Source organism: Nicotiana tabacum, chromosome 20 (assembly GCF_000715075.1).
Source record: "Nicotiana tabacum cultivar K326 chromosome 20, ASM71507v2, whole genome shotgun sequence".
NCBI classification, from domain to species: Eukaryota; Viridiplantae; Streptophyta; class Magnoliopsida; order Solanales; family Solanaceae; genus Nicotiana; species Nicotiana tabacum.
Window position 1 is genome coordinate 134,822,826 of NC_134099.1, and position 21,357 is coordinate 134,844,182.

Here is a 21,357-nt window from a genome sequence, read left to right on the forward strand (position 1 = left end):
CTAACTATCAGCTTCAGCACTTAGAAATCATGCCTATAAGGGTAATTATTTCTGTAAATTAGAAAGCATGCCTGTAGGATCTAAAGATAAAATCTTCCTATTAAAATCAGTGACCCAGTTATAAACCGTAGTCTCTAATGAACAGTTTAGATACCATGTTTATAGGATTCTGCCCGGTTATCAATAGGCAAAACTGATAGGTCCAAATGTCCGCCTTAGTAAATTGCTGTTCTGTATTCTGTTTCTGCTCATCTAGATATCCTGTCTATAGGATCCTTAATTAAAGAAACATATTCATTTAACTGCGTGCATTTGTTATCTACTTGTGGAGGTTAATATGAGCCCTTATTTGCTCCTTACATGATAGTCCTATCTGAATTTTATTTTTCGCCTAGCTTTTCTCATTTTAAACAATATAGGTCAGTCTAGAACTATCCAAAATAGAGTTCCTAAATACCTCCAAAATCATAAGTAAGGGACGGGTAGTGCATGCATAAGGTACGCATTAGAAGCTACTAAAACGCTTAGGTAACAACTGAAAGATAGTAATGGGGTAGTAAAGGAGATGATGACTTGTGCGCTAATGCTATGCGTAACACCCCAATTTGGGTAAAGTTACCAAGTATTGCATGGAAATGATCCTATAGGCTAAAAAACGTAGGACCGCTTTAATGCTTGTTTTAAAGTAGTTATCTATTTGTTTCAAATTTTTTAACTTTCCTTTAAAGACTAATTCGCTTAATTAAGTTTGGTCGGAGCCCACCGTTGTGGACCTCGAGGGGTGCCTAACACCTTCCCCTCAAGGTAATTTCGAGCCCTCACCCGATCTCTAGTGATGCAAACTGGTTTCATGAGTTAATTGTTCTAGGTGTCCTAACGCACCTTAATCCGTTAGGTGGCGACTCTTCAAATCCCTTACCCAATCCCAAAAGGAAAGGAGTTGTCCCAAAAATGTCGAAACCCGGACTCCGCGAGGAAAAATGAGGTGTGACACTTGGTCAACTCTTCCAACTTTAAAGCTTCAATCACGAAATTCATTCTTCCAAATCACTTCCAAATTACCTGAAAACCAGAACCGGCAGCTCACGCATGTCATAATATATCATACGATGCTACTCATGCCCACAAACCACGAGTGAAGTGCAAACACTCAAAACGACCGTCGTGTCATTACATCCTCCCTCACTTAAACATACATTCGTCCTCGAACGTGCCAAGAATCATTCTGATACCCATCAAATTACAAAATAACTGAAGATCTTAATTCAACCTTAGTCCATAAGACTTAGAACCCAATTTCCAACATCTGCAATCCTTACAAGTTTGAACAAGCTATATCAAGCCATAACCATGACCGAAGATGAAATCGCATGATATACCACACATGTCGTATACTTGTAGGAATAATTTCCAATCAATGTAACTACTCAAAACAAACACGGTACCGATAATAAACCTCATATCAAACAAAATCTCGTTCTAAAACCTTCATACACTGCCGATGATGAAAGAAACACGCAGAAACTCATAACCACTTATCAGATAAAGAAACATGCAGAAACTCATAACCATTTATCAGATCAACCAGTCATGGAGCCCTCTCTAATCCGATAAGAACTAAAGCCAAATCCTAAGATGACCTCCAATATTATCCCCCCAAACACACTGTAATCAAATTTGATAGCAAACACCTTTGGCCCAAAGACTTCATCTCATCAAATACAAGCTACTCTACACAGATGCTACACCAGTACTACCAAAGCCACAAACCGTGTTATCCATGCACCAATACGCAGTAATTCAAATGCACTCGAAAACGAAAAATGACTCAAATGAGAGAACCATTCCGCAAGCTCAATAAGTACCACCCCAATGCTATGCTAATAACCTATCACACATAGTAGAACCAAAACACACGAATCTACCACAAAGGATCATATCCCATCATAACCCACCTGCAATACGTGACCCTTTCAAACACAGATCCATATGAAATACCTCGAGCCCCAATGCTCAAAATCAACAACCATAAGCAATTCGACACCAAGTACACGAGTGCATGACAATAACCATGGAGAATTGAATAACACTTTATACCATAGCCCGGAAAGAACATAACCAAGGCGCAATCAACCATTCAACACCCTAATAACCATCTCGCTCAAATTCCGCTACAAGACCCAAACAAACCCGCACCATGTATCCATATAACCAACAAATCATAATCCTTCGTAGCATAGAAGAGTAACACATAGAACACTTTAGATACGTATAAGATCAATTCTAACTGAACGACATACCTTTCTACAATAACAACGCCGAGTCAATAAATCCGACCTAGTGTAGGATACACATTCTCATTGGGCCTACCAGTGGGCCCCACAATTAACTCCAGCCTTCCCCAAATGGATAAATAGCCCTCCAAAAGTCCACAATGATCTAACCATAACATGTACTACCATCTAGCTAACTTTGGCCACATCTTCACAGTCCGCAACCCTGAAACTATCTACTTTTATGATCTCTTAGTCTTTAAATCCATAGAACACATGAATCACCATAGTTGATCCCAATTTTGCCACTCGAATGACTAACACATCTATCATACATAATTATCCCCACGAGAAATACTTCTATAATTTCTCCATGCCATATAGCAAAATCTGAACATCAGCAATCGATCAACCAAGTGAGTACCGCGGTAATAATGAAGCATCCATAAGCCAAAACACAGTGCACCTTCTAAAATGCGCACCCTTCTCAAGCAATACCAAATGGTTCCAACATCTAAAATCGTCTGTGCTGCATAAAATCATGACTTTCCTTTAGAAACTAAATCATGACCTTGTACATGCAAATCTCAATCCCACACAATACATCCCATATATCATGCTATCATATGAAAAGTACGAGAATCTTATAATCAACTCTGAGTCACCAGCATAATACATACCCAATCAGTCAGAAACCTGCCACTTGATCCCATCCAGGAGAAAAATCACAATACACAACATGCTCCTCATGTCGGTAGGAAATATCCATCTCAAATTGTGGTAAAAACCATCGAGAACTCTCTGAAACCCATTTGCACATAACCAAACCATCAAAACTGAATCTTTCAAACTCAACCAAGCCGCCCAGGTTGCCAAACCTAAGAGTACAACCACAAATTACTTATAGAAACTCACTACATCATAAGTACCCCAAAGAACCGATCATATCCATTACGGTGTTGATCTAATCTACTACCAAGTTGTCTTATTCCTCCGAGTTCCTTCCGAATTACCCTTAAGCTAAAACTTTCCCTTTCCAGAGCACCGAGATCCTTACCCGAAGCTCAACACAAAAGATCATAGCATGAAACCACGATGCCCTAAGGCACATAAGCCGTTGTATTCCCTCTTATCACCTCAAAGTTCCATAAGAAGAGACCTTATGTGAACCTAAAACTATTTCCTTTACCTTTCCTGATACTGAAATGTAGAATCCATAGTGAAACAGAAATACCGCGAGTCCCGACACCATCCAATGCAAACCTCGGATTCTAGCCATATACAAATCCGTATAAATTCTCAATTGCTATATATAAATCTTGAATCCATTAGAACCTCTCGAGAGTTATCCACTCTACTTAAATCTCAATTACACCACCCAAACAGGTAGAACGACATGTGCACATTAGCACGACAACACCCAAAGAAGTAACCCCGCCTTAACGCAGTCGAGCAATTCTATTAGTCATTGTGTCAGAGTTTTGCTACAAACTTATGGGTAGGTTAGTACCCTATCCCATTTGATGTCAAATACTCTTAGAGGCTTTGTAGACACAATTTTATTATGTACAGTATGTCAGAGGCCTTAATGACCGGTATGTATTCATGTTTTAGGAATGAGGGTTCATTGATACAATATTTTCACTTATTGTTATACATTACGAGTTGTGGTCATGTTGGCCCATAATATTTGCAGAAGAAAAAAAGAGTTACAGAGTGGTTCGCTCGGGCTAGTACGGCACCGAGTTCCAGCCACTCCTCCCCATGTTTGGGAGGTGACAAAGTGGTATTAGAGCAGACCATGTCCTAGGGAGTCTACAAATCCGTGCCTAGTAGAGTCTCACTTATGGATGTGTTGCGCGCCACATTTATAATTGAGAGGCTATAGGGAATTTAGGAATGTTACCCTTCTTTTGTTTCCAGAATGTGCCATAGAGTTGAGTCATAAGAAGTCAGTATGAAGCTTCTACCAGATTTTGTACGCACTAGAGGTGCAGGCATGGTAGTAAAGCTTTATAGAGTGGATCTAATTTCCACCTATGTTGAAGGGAGGTTATTAAAGCGACAGAAGAAACGACGTGAGATCGAAATGTAAGTATGGTAAAGGTGAAGAAGATACGAGATACTCAAGTACAAAAGATTAGAATAGTCCAGACTTCAGATAGAGGTTGAGTTTTAGTTTAGTTTACAAAGGAGACCCCAGAGAAAATTTTGTAAATCTCTAAGCGTTAACATTCGACGACGAATGTTTTTAAAGGGGGGAAGGATGTTACATCTCGTACTTTTCTACATTGGATTTCTCATAAGATAATTGACCTAAGTTCTAGGAAAAGACTATTTTCAAGGTTATAAGTATTTTTGATATGTCAAATAAGTGATAAATAAGTGTTACGAAGGTTAGAGATAAACTAATCAAAGGAGTTTAGTATCGCCGATGTATGACATTTTGAGATAAAATGCGGTCTAAGCTATAATACCCCATATTTATGGATTAATGCTATACCACATGACCATGATAGTAAGGTATATGAAATATATTAGTATTTAAGTGAATCGAGACATAAAAATTATTGTGTCAATAATTGGTTAAATATTGGTATAAATTCATGGAATGTGGAATTAGTTATAAGTGGATAAGTGTTATTTGCATGAATCCACGTGGAATCATGAGGATAAAGGGGAGCTCATGACTAATTAAATTTATAAGTATTGAGGTGGAAGCAAGTAGGGAATTCAATATTAACTAGGCATGTTTTGGAGCTAGGTGGCAAGATTAGGGAGTTTTGGTGGCTTAGTCATCAAATTATTAGGGTGGACAAGTAGTTAAAATATTTGGATAGGCTTGATAAGCCTCCCAACGTGGCAGGAAAAGGCTTGGAAAATGGCGACTCTTTGGTTTATGAGATTAGGTGGCATTTTAGGAAAATTTATGGGCTGCCACATGGCATAAAATTGGCCAAGGGTGGCACCAAAGTACACATGAGTCATAGCACTTGGTGTGCCTTGTTTACACGTGACAATGTAAGACTTTAAGCCTTTATATTATATACTTCTTTTGCAATTGAGATATAGAAAGAAGGTTGAAATCTTTCCTTTTATTATTTGGTAGTCTCTTACTTTAGAAACATAGCAAAAAATACATCCATGATACTCCATATGTCCAACAACATGAAATATTCTGTGATCATAAGAAGTGCTTAGTTCTTGTTCAAAGATTTAGAAGGAGAAAAATTTGTTCTTGGCAAGCTCAAGTAAAAGTGTTTGATAAATTCCTCTAGTAAGGTATGTTAAGGCTATCTCTTCTTTTCTTTTGGCATGATCCATATGATACAAATGAAACGAGTAAATGGCAACTTTCATAAATGACTCTATTCATAGAAGTACTACAGATGCCTACGTTCTTTGATTTCCCGTGTCTTATTATATCATTTATTCATGGGTCTAAAAAAAATATATAGTTGAAAACGTTTATCCGAAGACATATTGATTTTATGACATTCCGAGAAATCTTATTAACGTACTTCTTATGCATTTCATTCATTTATACATGTATGCTGACCCATGACCAGATGACATTATATACACGTATATTATATGTATATGTGATATGAAAAAAGGTTACGACGTTATATACGCACCACCACCTGATCAGTTGGTATACGTTAATGATTTTTCCCACAGATGCTAAGATGATATGATGGGATGTCCTCAGAGGCTTGATGATGTTATGTAAGTACATACCTATGCATTATATGACATTTATACGCATATGCATGACATTATAAAATTTCATGATTTATAGAGCTATCTAGACTTACAGGTTGAGTCCTTTACTCCATGTTTCTTCCATGTCCTTTATATACTGATTTACATGACTTACATACTCGGTACATTATTCGTACTGACATCCTTTTGTTGGGGATGCTACATTCATGCTTGCAGGTATAGATAATCAGTTTGACGAGCCCCCATAGTAGACGAGGTTAGCATTCAGCAAAGGATCGGTAAGACTACACCTCATTCAGAGTGAAGCCGAGTCTATAAGTCATTGTGTCAGAGTTTTACTACAGACTTATGGGTAGGCCAGTACCCTATCCCATTTGATGTCAAATACTCTTAGAGGCTTTGTAGACACAATTTTATTATGTACAGTATGTTAGAGTCCTTGGCGGCCCGTATGTATTCATGTTTTGAGAATGATGGTTCATTAATACAACATTTTTCCACTTATTGTTACATATTATGAGTTGCCATGATATTTGCAGAAGAAAAAAAGAGTTACAGCGTGGTTCGCTCGGGTTAGTATGGCACAGGGTGCTAGCCACTCCTCCTCATGTTTGGGAGGTGACAAAGTGGTATCGGAGCAGGCCGCGTCCTAGGGAGTCTACAAAGCCGTGCCTAGTAGAGTCTCACTTATGAGTGTATTGCGTGCCACATTTATAACTGAGAGGCTATAGGCATTTAGGAAATATTACCCTTCTTTTGTTTCTAGATCGTGCCATAGAGTTGAGTCGTAAGAAGTCAGTATGAAGCTTCTGCTAGATTTTGTACGCACCAGAGGTGCACGCATCATAGTAAAACTTTATGGATTAGATCTAATTTCCACCTATGTGGAAGGGAGGTTATGAAAGCGACAGAAGAAACGATGTGAGATCGAAAGGTAAGTATGGTAAAGGTTAAGAAGATACGAGATACTCAAGTACAAAAGATTATGAATAGTTCAGACTTCATATAGAGGTTTGGTTTTAGTTTAGTTTACAAAGGAGACACTAGAGAAAATTTTGTAAATCTCTAAGCGTTAACATTCGAGGATGAATGTTTTTAAAGGGGGAAGGATGTTACATTCCGTACTTTTCTACATTGGATGTGTCATAAGATAATTGACATAAGTTCAAGGACAAGAGTATTTTCTAGGTTATAAGTACTTTTGATATGTCAAGCAAGTAATAAATAAGTGTTACGAAAGTCAGAAGGTAAGCGAATCGAAGGAATTTAGTATCGCCGAAGTATGATATTTTGAGATGAAATACGGTCCAAGCTATAATACCCCGTATTTATAGATTAGTGCTATACCACATGACCATGATAGTAAGGTATATTAAATATATTAGTATTTAAGTGAGTCGAGACCTAGAAATTATTGAGTGAATAATTGGTTAAATGTTGGTATAAAGTCATGGAATATGGAATTAGTTATAAGTGGATAAGTGTTATTTATATGAATCCACGTGGAATCATGAGGATAAAGGGGGGCTCATGACTAATCAAATTTATAAGGATTGAGATGGAAGCAAGTAGGGATTTCAATATTAACTAGGCAAGTGTTGGAGCTAGGTGGCATGATTATGGAGTTTTGGTGGCTTAGTCATCAAATTATTGGGGTGGATAAGTAGTTAAAATGTTTGGATAGGCTTGATAAGCCTCCCAACGTGGCAGGAAAAGGCTTGGGAAATTGTGACTCTTTGGTTTATGAGATTAGGTGGCATTTTAGGAAAATTTATGGGCTGCCACATGGCATAAAGTTGGCCAAGGGTGGCACCAAAGTACACATGAGTCATAGCACTTGGTGTGCCTTGTTTACACGTGACAATGTAAACCTTTAAGCCTTTATATTATATACTTCTTTTGTAATTGAGATCTAGAAAGAAGGTTGAAATCTTTCCTTCTATTATTAGGGAGTCTTTTACTTTAGAAACATAGCAAAAACATACATCCATGATACTCCATATGTTCAGCAACATAAAATATGTCGTGATCATAAGAAGTACTTAGTTCTTGTTCAAAGATTTAGAAGGATAAAAAGTTGTTCTTGGCAAGCTCAAGTAAAAGTTTTTGATAAATTCCTCAAGTAAGGTATGTTAAGGCTATCCCTTCTTTTCTTTTGGCATGATCCATATAATACAAATGAAACGAGCAAATGCGCAACTTTCATAAATGACTCTATTCATAAAAGTACTATTGATGCCTATGTTCTTTATTTCTCATGTGTCTTATTATATCTTCCATTTGTGGCTCTCACAAAAATACGTAGTTGATAAAGTTTATCCGAAGACATATTGATCTTATGACATTCCGAGAAATCTTATTAACGTACTTCTTATGCATTTTGTTCATTTATACATGTACATTGACCCACGACTAGATAGCATTATATACGCATATATTATATGTATATGGGATATGGGAAACAGTTATTGCGTTATATACGCACCACTACATGATCAGTTGGTATACATTAATGATTTTGCCCATAGAGGCTGAGATGATATGATGGGATGTCCTTAGAGGCTTGATGATGTTATGTACGTACAGACCTATGCATTATATGACATTTATATGCATTTGCATAACATTGTAAATGTTTCATGATTTACAGAGCTATCCAGACTTACAAGTTGAGTCATTTACTCCATGTTTCTTCCATGTCCTTTATATACTGATTTACATGCCTTACATACTCGGTACATTATTCGTACAAATGTCCTTTTGTTGGGGATGCTGCATTCATGCCTGCAAGCATAGGTAATCAGTTTGACGAGCCCTCATAGTAGACGAGGTTAGCATTCAGCGAAGGATCGATAAGACTCCACATCATTCAGAGTGTAACCGAGTCTATAAGTCATCATGTCATAGTTTTGCTATAGACTTATGGGTAGGTCAGTACCTTGTCCCATTTAATGTCAAATACTCTTAGAGGCTTTGTAGACACAACTTCATTATGTACAGTATGTCAGAGGCCTAGACGGCCTGTATGTATTCATGTTTTAGGAATGATAGTTCATTCATATAATGCTTTCCCACTTATTATTATACATTATGAGTTGTAGCCGTGTTGGCCCATGATATTTCAAGAAGAAAAAAAGAGTTATAGAGTGGTTCGCTCGGGCTAGTACGGTAACGGGTGCCAGCCACGCCTCCCTAGGTTTGGGGCATGACAAATTCCTACTCCATGCGCACTATATCATCCATGAATAACAACTCAATCATTCCATGATCCCATATACCCATAAAGGGTAACATAACCTGTATCTATAAATTCCTTTACTCGAGCCTTCCTCGATTTCAACCTCCGCAAATCATATCTGATTCACAAGTATGCCTCAAACCAAAACCAGTATAACACATAACCATGCAATCAAATCGTCGATAGCAGACTCCCCCACTTGGCTCAAAGCTTAGAACAAAACACTTCATAACCCACAATGCCCATACTCTATTACTGCCATAAAACCGTAGTGAGATTTAACTAAATCCTTCATAACCTCATGTAACACCAGACATAAAATACCTAAAATCATCCGCAAAGCTCGCATTCGTTCTCGTGACAGTCAGGTCAACTTTCTCAACCAATCCAAACTCAAATTGCAACACCTATAACCCACTGGTATAAAAGAAACACTCCATACAACATCTTAAGGACCACATATCTATAGACCGCCCAACAGGAGATAATCCACCTGCTTAGCCTCAAATTGGTATCTTTCTATACCCTTTCGTAGCCACAATTACTACGCAATCACTTATTCCTTCCTGAGTCTGAAATCATCAATAAGACATGAGAATCTGATTCGTCCCACAATCAAACAACGTGAAATATCCTTCAACACACTCATATTTCGAGACTATACGTCAAATCAAGATAGAAATCAAGCACCTAATAGTCCTTTATATGATGCTCAACTAGTTCACAGTTACGAAAAATCGTCATGCTTTTCAAGTATAACAGTAAAACCTAAATCCTTCACTGAAATCACCAAAAATATGACTAAGTCAGAAACCTTTGATTTTTTCCCAAAAACTTTCAACAACAAATAAGATGATTCAATCTCAGATAGCATGAGAAAAGTACATCTCTATGCCTACATGTTAATGTGCATGTGAAGTCATAAATGTCACAAAACCGTTGAACATGAGGAAATGCATCTCTATGCATGTATGTAAAGTATGCATGTCAGATGTAATACGTCGTAGTGATGAACTCATGTACTCACACTCTCAGAGTACTCAATATCACAGTCTCACACTCCCACTCATCACACTTAATCACTCAGCACACTCAATAACTCAGCACTGTACGGTACCTGCTGCGGCGTGCAACCCGATCCCATCATGAATCAATAGTAACTACGCTCACTATGTGTGTGCAGACTCCGAAGGAGCGGATCCTGCACAAGCACTAATATAACCTGTTACAGCATGCAACCCGATCCTATCATAAATCCATAGTGCCTGTTACAACGTGTAGCCCGATTGCATCATAAATCAATAGTGCCTGTTACAACGTGTAGCCCGATCACATCATGAATCAATAGTACTTGTTGCGACGTGCAACCCGATCCCATTATGAATCAATAATACATGCTGCGATGTGCAGTCCGATCCCATCATGAATTAATAACACTTACTGCGGTGTGCAGCCCGATCCCATCAACATCAGTCACAATCTGGCCCTCATGCCCCAACTCAGTCATCAATTTCTCCAGTCTCTCGGGCTCACAAATCTCATGCCAAATAGCCCAAATAATGATAACAACAAATGATAACAAAGACTAAGATATGATATGTAAATGAATGAATATGACTAAGTATGTAAATGCAATTTAAGCAAATAACTCAACAACAAAAATGACCTCAGTGGGTCCCAACAGAGTAAGCATATAGCCTAAATATGATTTCTAACATGGATCACAACTCAATTACTCTAGCACGTAGAAAGGTTTATGGATAGAAATAAGATTAGGTACCTACACAGTATCACAGAATCAACAGAGTCATACATCATACGATGCACGCCCACACACCCGTCACCTAGTATGTGCGTCACCTCAACACCGAACACATAACACTTATATTCAGGGATTCATACCTTCAACACCAAGTTTAGAAGTGTTACTTACCCCGAACAGGACAAATTCAATACCGAGCAAGCCAAACGATGCTCCAAAAATATCATCCCACGCGTACCGATCTTCAAACAACTCAAAACTAACCAAAAGCAACTCAAGAATATCAAATAATGCCAAAGGAAACAAACCCAATCGATAAAGGTGCAATCTTTAATCAAAAGCTCAAAGTCAACCAAAAAGTCAAAATCGGGCTCACACTTTGGAACTCGACAAAAACTCATAGAATTTGACAACTCATTCAATTACGAGTCCAACCATACTAGTTTCACTCAAATCCGAATATGAATCGATGTTCAAAACTTTAAAATTCACTTTATGTAACTTTTGACAAAAACCCACAATTTCTCTTTTGAAATCATCAACCAAATACCAAAAATAAAGATAGATTCGTGAAATATAATTAAACAAACGAGTATAGAACACTTACCCCAATCTATGTGATGAATTTGCCTCCACAATCGCTCAAATCTGAGCTCCCCAACTCAAAATGTGAATAAAATAGTCAAGCCCTCTATATATAACTTTTGCCTACGCATCGCGGCATCCGCAACACACATAGCCGCTTCTGCGCGTCACTTTTGCGACAAAAATGCGTTTCTACAAGAAAAACACTAAACTCCCCCATCACACCTGCAGAAAGAGGTCCGCTTCTACGGACACACAACTGCAACAATAGCTCCCTCTTCTATGACACACGTCGCTTCTGCGACTAATTCCTCACGTCTGTGATGATGCAGGTGCGCTAGAACTCCCGTTTCTGTAGAGGTAGCCCAACTCAGCCTTCATCGCAGGTGCGATGCCATTAACGCTTTTGCGATCACCGCACCTACGTAAAACCAACCGCAGGTACGCAACACTAGAACCAACACTCCTTCAGCAATGCAACATATGATAAAATGATCTGAACCACGTCCGAACCTTACCCAAGCCCCTCGGGACACCGCCCAAATATACCAACAAGTCCCATAACATAACACAAATTAACTCGAGGCCTCAAATCATACATAACAATATCAATACCACGAATCGCGCCTCAAATCGAACTTAATGAATTTTCAACTTTCAACTTCCAAAACTCGTGTCGAACATCATCAAATCAACTCGAAATGAACTCAAATTTGGCACACAGGTCCCAAAAATGACATAACGAAGCTATTCCAATTCCCGAAACCACAATTCGAATCCGATATCCTCAAGGTCAACTCTCGGTCAAACTTGTGAACTTTGCAAATCTTCAAATTTTCAACTTTTGCCATTTAGTACCAAAACCTTCTAGAAATATTTTAATGCAAATCCGAGCATACGCCCGAGTCCAATATCACCATACAGACCTAACAGAATCATTAAAACTCCAATCTAAGGTCAATTACTAAAAAGTCAAACTTGGTCAACTCTTCCAACCTTAAAGCTTCAATCGTGAAATCCATTCTTCCAAATCACTTCCAAATTACCTGAAAATCAAAACCGACGATTCACACACGTCATAATACATCATATGATACTACTTATGCCCTCATACCACCGAGTGAAGTGCAAATATTCAAAACGATCGGTCGTGTCGTTAGAGGTATATGTGACACTTTCTCATTCCAGTTTGTATAGTCAGGCTGTATCCGAGTATGTGTTGTATTCTATCACGTCTCTGGAAACTAAGCTTCGTGATGTCCCGATGTCAGGGCGGAGCCAGTGTTCTAGCTATGGTTCGGCGTTCATTATCTTTGATCAAACCTTGTATTTGTCTTGAAAATTTTCATTTAATATGTACAAATTACTAATTTAGAATCCAATAACTTAATTCTTAAAATTACAAACCGATACACTTGAAATCCTAGTTCCGCCTATGCCCAATGTAGTCCTTTGTTGAATGTATCACCTATGTGATTCGGCTAACCCCTAAAGATTGGGTGTGCTTGTATTCCGTCACAAAGAAAAAAAGAAGGGAGGCTAGACCTGACCTCTGTTACATCCAAGATTGAAGATGCCAATCTTCCAAAAAAAATTAACTGAAAAGCTAAAGATGCATTCTTCCGATCTAATCTATTCACAATTAACTAATACGATGATTAGCCTTATATCATATCTTATTCTAAAGCTGGGCAACTGCCAGTTATCCAAATGAAAGGGGCCCTTTGCATCTCCGGGGAGGTTCTGAAAAGCAAAAATCATAACTGAATCTCCCTTAACAGATGCATTTTTAGCCAGGGCATCAGCTACCCGATTAGCTTCTCTAAAACAGTGAATAATGTTGACACTAGTTCGGTTTAAAATATGCGATGTGTCATCAACAATGTCCCTCATTTTGGCATTGTTCATGTTATGTTTAGAGAGCATATCCTTGATAGTCATAGAGTCAAGTTCCTATGTATGGGTTATATGTCTACAAGTGTTGATTTGGACACTATATTTCCATCATATATAAACATAATTTCTCTGACGACTTTCTCATTTTCCACTTTTCAAATTTAGTTGTATCGTGTTAAATATTTAATCGTCAATTTTATGTTGAACTATTATTATACGAAGGTAGAATACTCTTATGTTGAATATTATTATATTAAGATAGAGTACCCTTCTGTATAGTCTTTTTCGGTAGTAGTATATGTCATCCACTTAAAGAAACAATATAATTATGTAAGCCATTAGGGGTCATTTGGTTCGAATTGTTATAATCCCACATTCAACGATAGTTAATATCAAAATTTTGGTATAAATTTATACGGATTTTAAATGATACGTGTAACCAAATACGAAATAAATGTAGTCCCTGCAAATTTATACCTCGATTCGTATCATGATCCCTAAGGGGAGCCTGGAGCAACGGAAAGTTGTCTCTATATGACTTATACGTCACGGGTTCGAGTCTTGGAAGCAGCCACAAATACTTACATTAGAGCAGTTGTCTATATCACACCCCTTGCATGCGGACCTTTCCGATACCCTACGTTTGTTGTTGTTGTTGTATTAGTATCCTGCGTTAGATTATTAATTTGCAGTCATAGCATGGATTAAGACACAATCATACAGATATAATATCATAATCTTGAGTTAGAGTCTAAGGAAGCGTACCGTTAAACTTCATGGATTCAGCCCAAATGATGATTAAGCCTGAGACCAACTTCCACAATCCACTAGCTACGCGCTCTCACAACCTGGAGAACTTGACTGATGGGACGTCTACCGTTACCAAGTATTCAAGAGGCAGAATACTCTAGGGTTTTCTAATAGCTAGAAAAAGGAGGGTTGGCTTCTATTTATAAAGAGTGTCTACCCATCACAAGCCAATAGTAATTGGGCCTAAGTTATCCACACACACACACAAAATATTTAATATTAGGCCATTTATTTATCCATCACTTAGGCCACATCACTAACCTTTAAGGCTATAACCAATTAACGTAAGTCTATATTCCAACATTCTCCCACTTGGACGCCAACGTTAATTGAGGACAAGAAAACAATTTTAAACTTTTGAGTTTTAAGAAAATCATTTTGAAAAAGTGATTTTAGACTCTACAGTGGCCACACTGCTCACATAGCGAAGGATCGAATGACCCATATAACAATCCATCCAGTTTCAATAGAGAAGACTAACAATGAATCGTAGCAGGCATCACACCATTTTAAGGTATGAATTCTATCTACGACCACATATGCTAGAATTTCCATCAACATGGATCAAACATGTGTGCTAAGCATATTATCTTCTAATCAAGGTGAATAGAGCCACACCTCTTAGAAAGAAATAATCCTCCAAGTGATATAATAACTATATCACCTCAGGAGCCTCCAGACACTAAAATCATATCACCTTAGGAGGTTTCCCTTATGCCTTACTCGGGATAATCAAGGCAACAAGCAGCAAGACTCAAAGATATCATGAGTTTATGCAATATTCAATTGGAAATAAAAATAAATAAATTATCATGTTAGTCAATAAGAATAATAAATATAAAATAACACAAGCTTGCATAACATTAGAATTTATTAAAAGCAATATCTCAGTCAGCAGCTATAAAATAACTCCCACCGACTAAAGCACAGCAAAAGACTCTAAAATACCCATATTTTTAGCATGTTCATTAAACACTACAGGCCTAAGACCTTTAGTCAAAGGATCAGCCAACATAGATTCTGTGCTAATATGCTCAATACGTATATCACCTTCTTTTACCATGTCTCTAACCTTAAGAAACTTAAGGCTAACATGCTTAGAGCCTCTTGTTCTCTTGTTATTCTTAGAGAAGAACACAGTTGCACTATTGTCACAGAAAATAGTCACCGGCTTAGATATAATATCCACAATATGTAATTTAGTAAGAAAATTCTTCATCCAGACAGCATGTGAAACAATCTCAAAACAAGCAATAAACTCGGCATCAATTGTAGATGTAGCAGTGATGCTTTATTTCTCACTTTTCCAAGAAATAGCACCTCCACCCAACATAAAAATATATCTAGAAATTGATTTCATAGTGTCTTGACAACCTGCAAAATCAGAATCTAAATATATAAGAAGATCCAGATCATCAACCTTTTTGTATACAAGCATCAAGTCTTTGGTGCATTGCAGATATCTCATCACTTTCTTTGCAACCACTCAATGTGCTCACCCAGGATTAAGAAGAAATTCTTCCCAAAATATTAACAACAAATGATATATCAGGCCTTGTACAAACTTATATGTACATCAAACAGCCAACAACACTTGCATATGGCACATCTCTCATAGTTCTCTTTTCAACATAATTTTTCGGACATTAATCCTTGCTAAGTTTGTCTCCTTTTGCAACAGGTGCAACACCATGTCTACAGTCTTGCATATTGAAAGTTTTAAGAACACTCTCAATGTAGGTACGCTGTGATAAACCCAATAAACCACGTGACCTATCTCTTTTAATTTCTATCCCAAGAACAAAAGAGGCTTCGCCAAGATCTTTCATATCAAAAGACCTAGACAAAAATTATTTGGTCTCACTCATTAAGCCCAAATCATTTGTGGCAAGCAGAATGTCATCAACATAGAGAACCATAATAATAAAATTATCATTAGCTATTTTCAGATAAACACATTCATCAAGCTTATTTTTCGCAAATTAAAATTTTGTAATAATTTCATCGAATTTCAAGTACCACTGCCTCGAGGCTTGTTTAAGCCCATATATGGATTTGTTAAGCTTGCACACTAGATGTTCTTTACCAGTTTCTTTAAACCCTTCAGGTTGAACCATGTAAACCTCTTCAAGCAGACTTCCATTCCGGAAAGTTGTTTTAACATCCATCTGGAGCAACTCTAAATCAAAATGAGCCACAAGAGCCATCACAATTCTAAATGCATCCTTCGATGAAACAGGAGAAAATGTTTATTTATAATCAATACCTTCTTTCTGGGGGTAACCCTTAGCAACCAACCTTGCTTTATAATGGTCTATGTTTTTCTTGGATTCTCTTTTAGTTTTAAACACCCATTTACAACCAATAGGTCTAAAACCTACAAGCAATTCAACTAACTCCCACACTTTATTGTGTTTCATGGAGCACATTTCATCTTCTATTGCCTCTCTCCATTTATCAACAAATGGAGAGGAAATAGCTTGAGCATATGATAAAGGATCAATCAGCTCTCCAGTATCACTAAGATTTCAGTCACATACACGATAAAACCATCAGAGATGGCAGATTGTTTTTCTCTTTGAGACCTGCGGAGTGGTTCATTGTGTACATTTTGCTCAGGAACTATGGGATCTGCGTCGTTGTTCCCTTGATCCCCCCCATGAGTAGGTTGGTTCACCACCTTTTCATGTACAATAGGTACAAGGACAATGACTTCCTTCTTTTTTAAAATAATTTCCTTACCACATGAACAATCACAATCACAAACATCATGCTCAAGAAGTTTTGCATTAATAGACTCAACAATTCTAGTGCAATGCCCAGGACAGAAAAACCTAAAACTTTTAGAGTGATCAGGATAGCCTCTAAAGAAATAACTGGTAGTTTTAGGATCAATTTTCTTTTCTGTGGGTGAATAAATACGGACTTCAGCTGGACATCCCCAAATGTGAAAATGGTTCAAGCTAGGTTTTCGGGTTGTTCATAGTTCAAAGGGAGTTTTCAAGACAAATTTTGTAGGAACTCTATTCAGGATATAGCTGGTTGTTTTTAAGGCTTCACCCCAAAGAGCCTCAGGTAGGCTAGTCCTTGACAACATACTTCTCAACATTTCCATAAGAGTACGATTTCGTCTTTTAGCCATACCATTCTGCTCAGGAGTACCTGACATGGTATATTGTGCTACTATCCCACATTCTTGCAAAAATAAAGCAAAAGACCCCATATATTGACCAAACACATCATATTTTCCATAGTACTCACCACCACGGTCAGACCTCACTATCTTAATGGACTTCCTAAGTTGTTTTTCAACTTCAGTCTTGTAAATTTTAAACTTATCAAGTGCTTCAGATTTTTCTTTTAAAAGATATATAACAGTATCTTGAAAAGTCATCAATAAAAGTAATAAAATACTTATGATTGGTCAAAGTAGGTACATAAGGTTCACTAATATCAGTATGAATTATTTCTAAGAGTTCAGAGCTCCTAGTGGAACCCTTTCTCTTAACCTTGGTCATTTTACCCTTAACACAATCCACACAAGTTTCAAAATCTTTTGGATCAAGAACAGGTAAAATATTTTCCTTTACCAATCGTTCAATTCTTTCTTTAGAAATATGACAAAGACGCCTATGCCATAATAGGTAAGACGTTTTACTCATAGCAGACCTTTTGTGGACAATATTTTCAACATGCATTGCAGAAAAAGTTTCATTCAATACATTCAAGCGATATAGACCATCACTTTAAAAAACATCAGCAACAACATGTGAACCATAAGAAATTTTAATAATACCATTATTTTGTTGAAATGAATAACCAACTTTGTCCAAAAGGGAAACCGAAACTAATTTCTGTCTCATAGACGGTGCAAAAACAGTATTTTCTAAACAAATACTAGAATTATTTTTAAAAGATAAAATAGATGTCCCTATAAACTCTACTTTTGCTTTGAGTCCATTGCCCACAACAACATTGGCTTCATTCTCTTTTGGCTTCCGTCTGCTTACTAGGTCCTGCAAGTCATTGGTTACATGAACAGTTGCACCACTATCCAACCATCAGGAATTTAAAGGAACATGAATAAGACTAGCTTCAAAATAGATAAAATCCAAAAGATTACCTTATTTCTTTTTCAGAGGACAACCAACTTTCTTATGACCTACTTGTTTGCAATCCCAGCACTTGATTTCTTTCTTAATTACAGTTTGAGGACCAAGAGAATTATGAGACTGACCTTGGTTAACACCAGGTTTATTAGTATGACCACTATTACCACCTGGATGATGAGAATGACCATGTTTCCTTTTGTGAAATTTGGGTCCACCTTTTCTTTTATAAGAGAGATAATCAGCTGATCTAGATGAACTAACAAAGTTCACTACACCCTTAACTTTCTCTACCACACAAATAGTGATAAGCTAACCAACACTCCACTTATACTTTTGTGCATTATAGGTTGTTTTAAGTTGGTTAAACTACTCAGGAAGGGACCTTAGAGATTCGTGAACAAGAAAATCATCGGTAATGGTTACACCTAAATTGTTCAGTTTGGTAGAAATGTTAACCAATTTCATAATATGATCACGGATACCACCTACAAGGTCATACTTTATGGTAGACAAGGAATCAATCAAGCTACCTATCTCAGCTTTATCAGATTCTAGGAATTTCTGTCCAATGGCACTCAAGAAATCTTTTGTATTTCCATTATCCTTAATTGCATCTTTTATGTGATCAGAAATGGATCTTTTCATGATCATAAGACTCAACTTGTTAGCCTTCATCCATTTTTCAAACTTAGCTTTTTTATCAGCAATGCTAGTAGTTGTAGGTTCAGCAGGTTTCTGTTCAGTCAATGCAAAGTCCAGGTCCATAAGACCTAACACTATTTCAACATCCTGTTTTCACTTCTTGTAGTTGCTACTAGTCAGAGTTTTAATGGAATTCAATTGAGTAGTCATGTTATTAACAACTGTATAAGCAAACAACACAAAAATTAAATAGAACCATGGGTAGGAATATATTAAATCAAAAGAGTCAAAGACACCCATTGCACCCCTCCTTTGGGTATAAGATGCTACTGTCTCCCCTTCTAAAAAAAATCAAGGAGTCCAAGGTATTCATTGCATCTTCACCTTTAGGCAAGAGATACAAAGCCTCCCTCTTATTATCCAAGAGTACAAGGCATACATTGCGTCATTCCTTTAGGTAAGAGACACAAACCTTCTCTTACAACAAATTATCCTTACCTTATATGTATAAGGATCCAAGATATTAAGCTTTATCCTTTGGGATGAAATATAATTTTTTATCTCATAAATTAATTTAGTGTCACTAGTATCAAAAGAAAAACCTCCAACACTAGTGTATACTTTAAAGGACAATTTAGACATGGTGCATTAAAAATATTTTAATAATTCAAATAAACAGACCACTTTGGTGGAAACTATTTATTAATCATAATTTTTAATCCACATATAATACTATTTCACATATATAAAGTTTTATGAATTTTCAATGACTCCAAATAAATAGACCACTTTGGTGGAAACTATCTATTAATCATAATTCTTATTTAAACAATATCATATACATGTGAGGAAAATAAAGCCCATATATGTAAACTCATCTAATTGCTATTAATTCCATTCTCTGACGGTAAAAGTCCAAAGAACCGGTAAGAGCGCTATAACCAAAACAAGATCAGCATTCCAATTTATTATTAGAACAGAGTATTTCATATAACACGGTAACATCCAAGTATTTGATCAACTACTGTATAGAAATTGAGAATATATTAAAGGGAACAAATCCATAGAAAAACAATAGAACTTTAAGTCAATTCTGCTTAGTAGGTGGTTAACATTGCATGTTGGAGAATAATTGTATGGAGTTAATTTCATAACTAAAAGGACCAATCAAGTTCGTCTCAACAGAACTTAACAAAAATTAGCCCTCAATTAAAAATTCTTTTCTGATGCCCCCGCCGTCAGAAAGTATCAAGGTTTAACCAACTTTGATATGTGCTTTTATTCACAAATACCAACTACAAAATATTACATCCCCTAGTATGTTGACACGAAACAGCCGCTAAACATTGATGAAAGTGTTTTGGCAATAAACAGTGATAAACTATAAAAAAATATGTCCGCTGGGAATAACCGATTGCTATATAGACAAGAACACTTATAACAAGCCTCAGTTTCGAATCAATTTACCAAACAGAGACCGGAACACGCAAAATAGTTACCCAAGATATATCTTAATCTCTAACTATGGTGTCTCTGATATCAACTGTTAGATTATTAATTTGTAACCATAGCAGAGATTACGACACAATCATACAGATATAATATCATAATCTTGAGTTAGAGTCTAAGGAAGCGTACTGTTAAACTCCATGGATTCAGCAGCGACAACAAACACTACTACAAAAAGGACCTTTAGTGGCAATAAAAAACAGCATTGGTAGCAATAACAATAGCCGCTATATCATTTACCGGCAATTGATCTTTAGCCAGTGATGTCAGGATCGGTAAAGCCTTTAGCGGCATTTCTGTCAAAAGCTGGTAAAAGGTATGACTTATTGCCGCTAAAACTCTTCTTCTTTAACGACAATTATTTGTGACAATTATTATGGATGCTAAACCCATTCTAAAAATGACTAATAATGCTCCTTTAACGTCCATTTTTATAGCCGCTAAATTCAAAATATTTGTCGCTAAAAGTCCATACCTTTAGTGGTAATTATTTTGTGGCAATTAAAGTGGCAACAATATGTCTTCTAGAAACGTATTAGTATGCCCCTTTAGCGTCCATTTTAATGGATAGTATAGTCAATTAAATTGCCGCTAAAAATCATCTTTAATATCAATATAATGGTTACAATATCCATGTATAAAAGTCTTAATCCTGTTAATTGGCACTAAAATTCACAAGCTATAACGGTAAGTTTAGCCACCATTAATAATAGCTACTGCATTCCACCAAAAAATAATGCAAATAACAAAACATATTGATATTAATTCATAAAACTATAGTATATCTCGTTAAATCTTAACAAA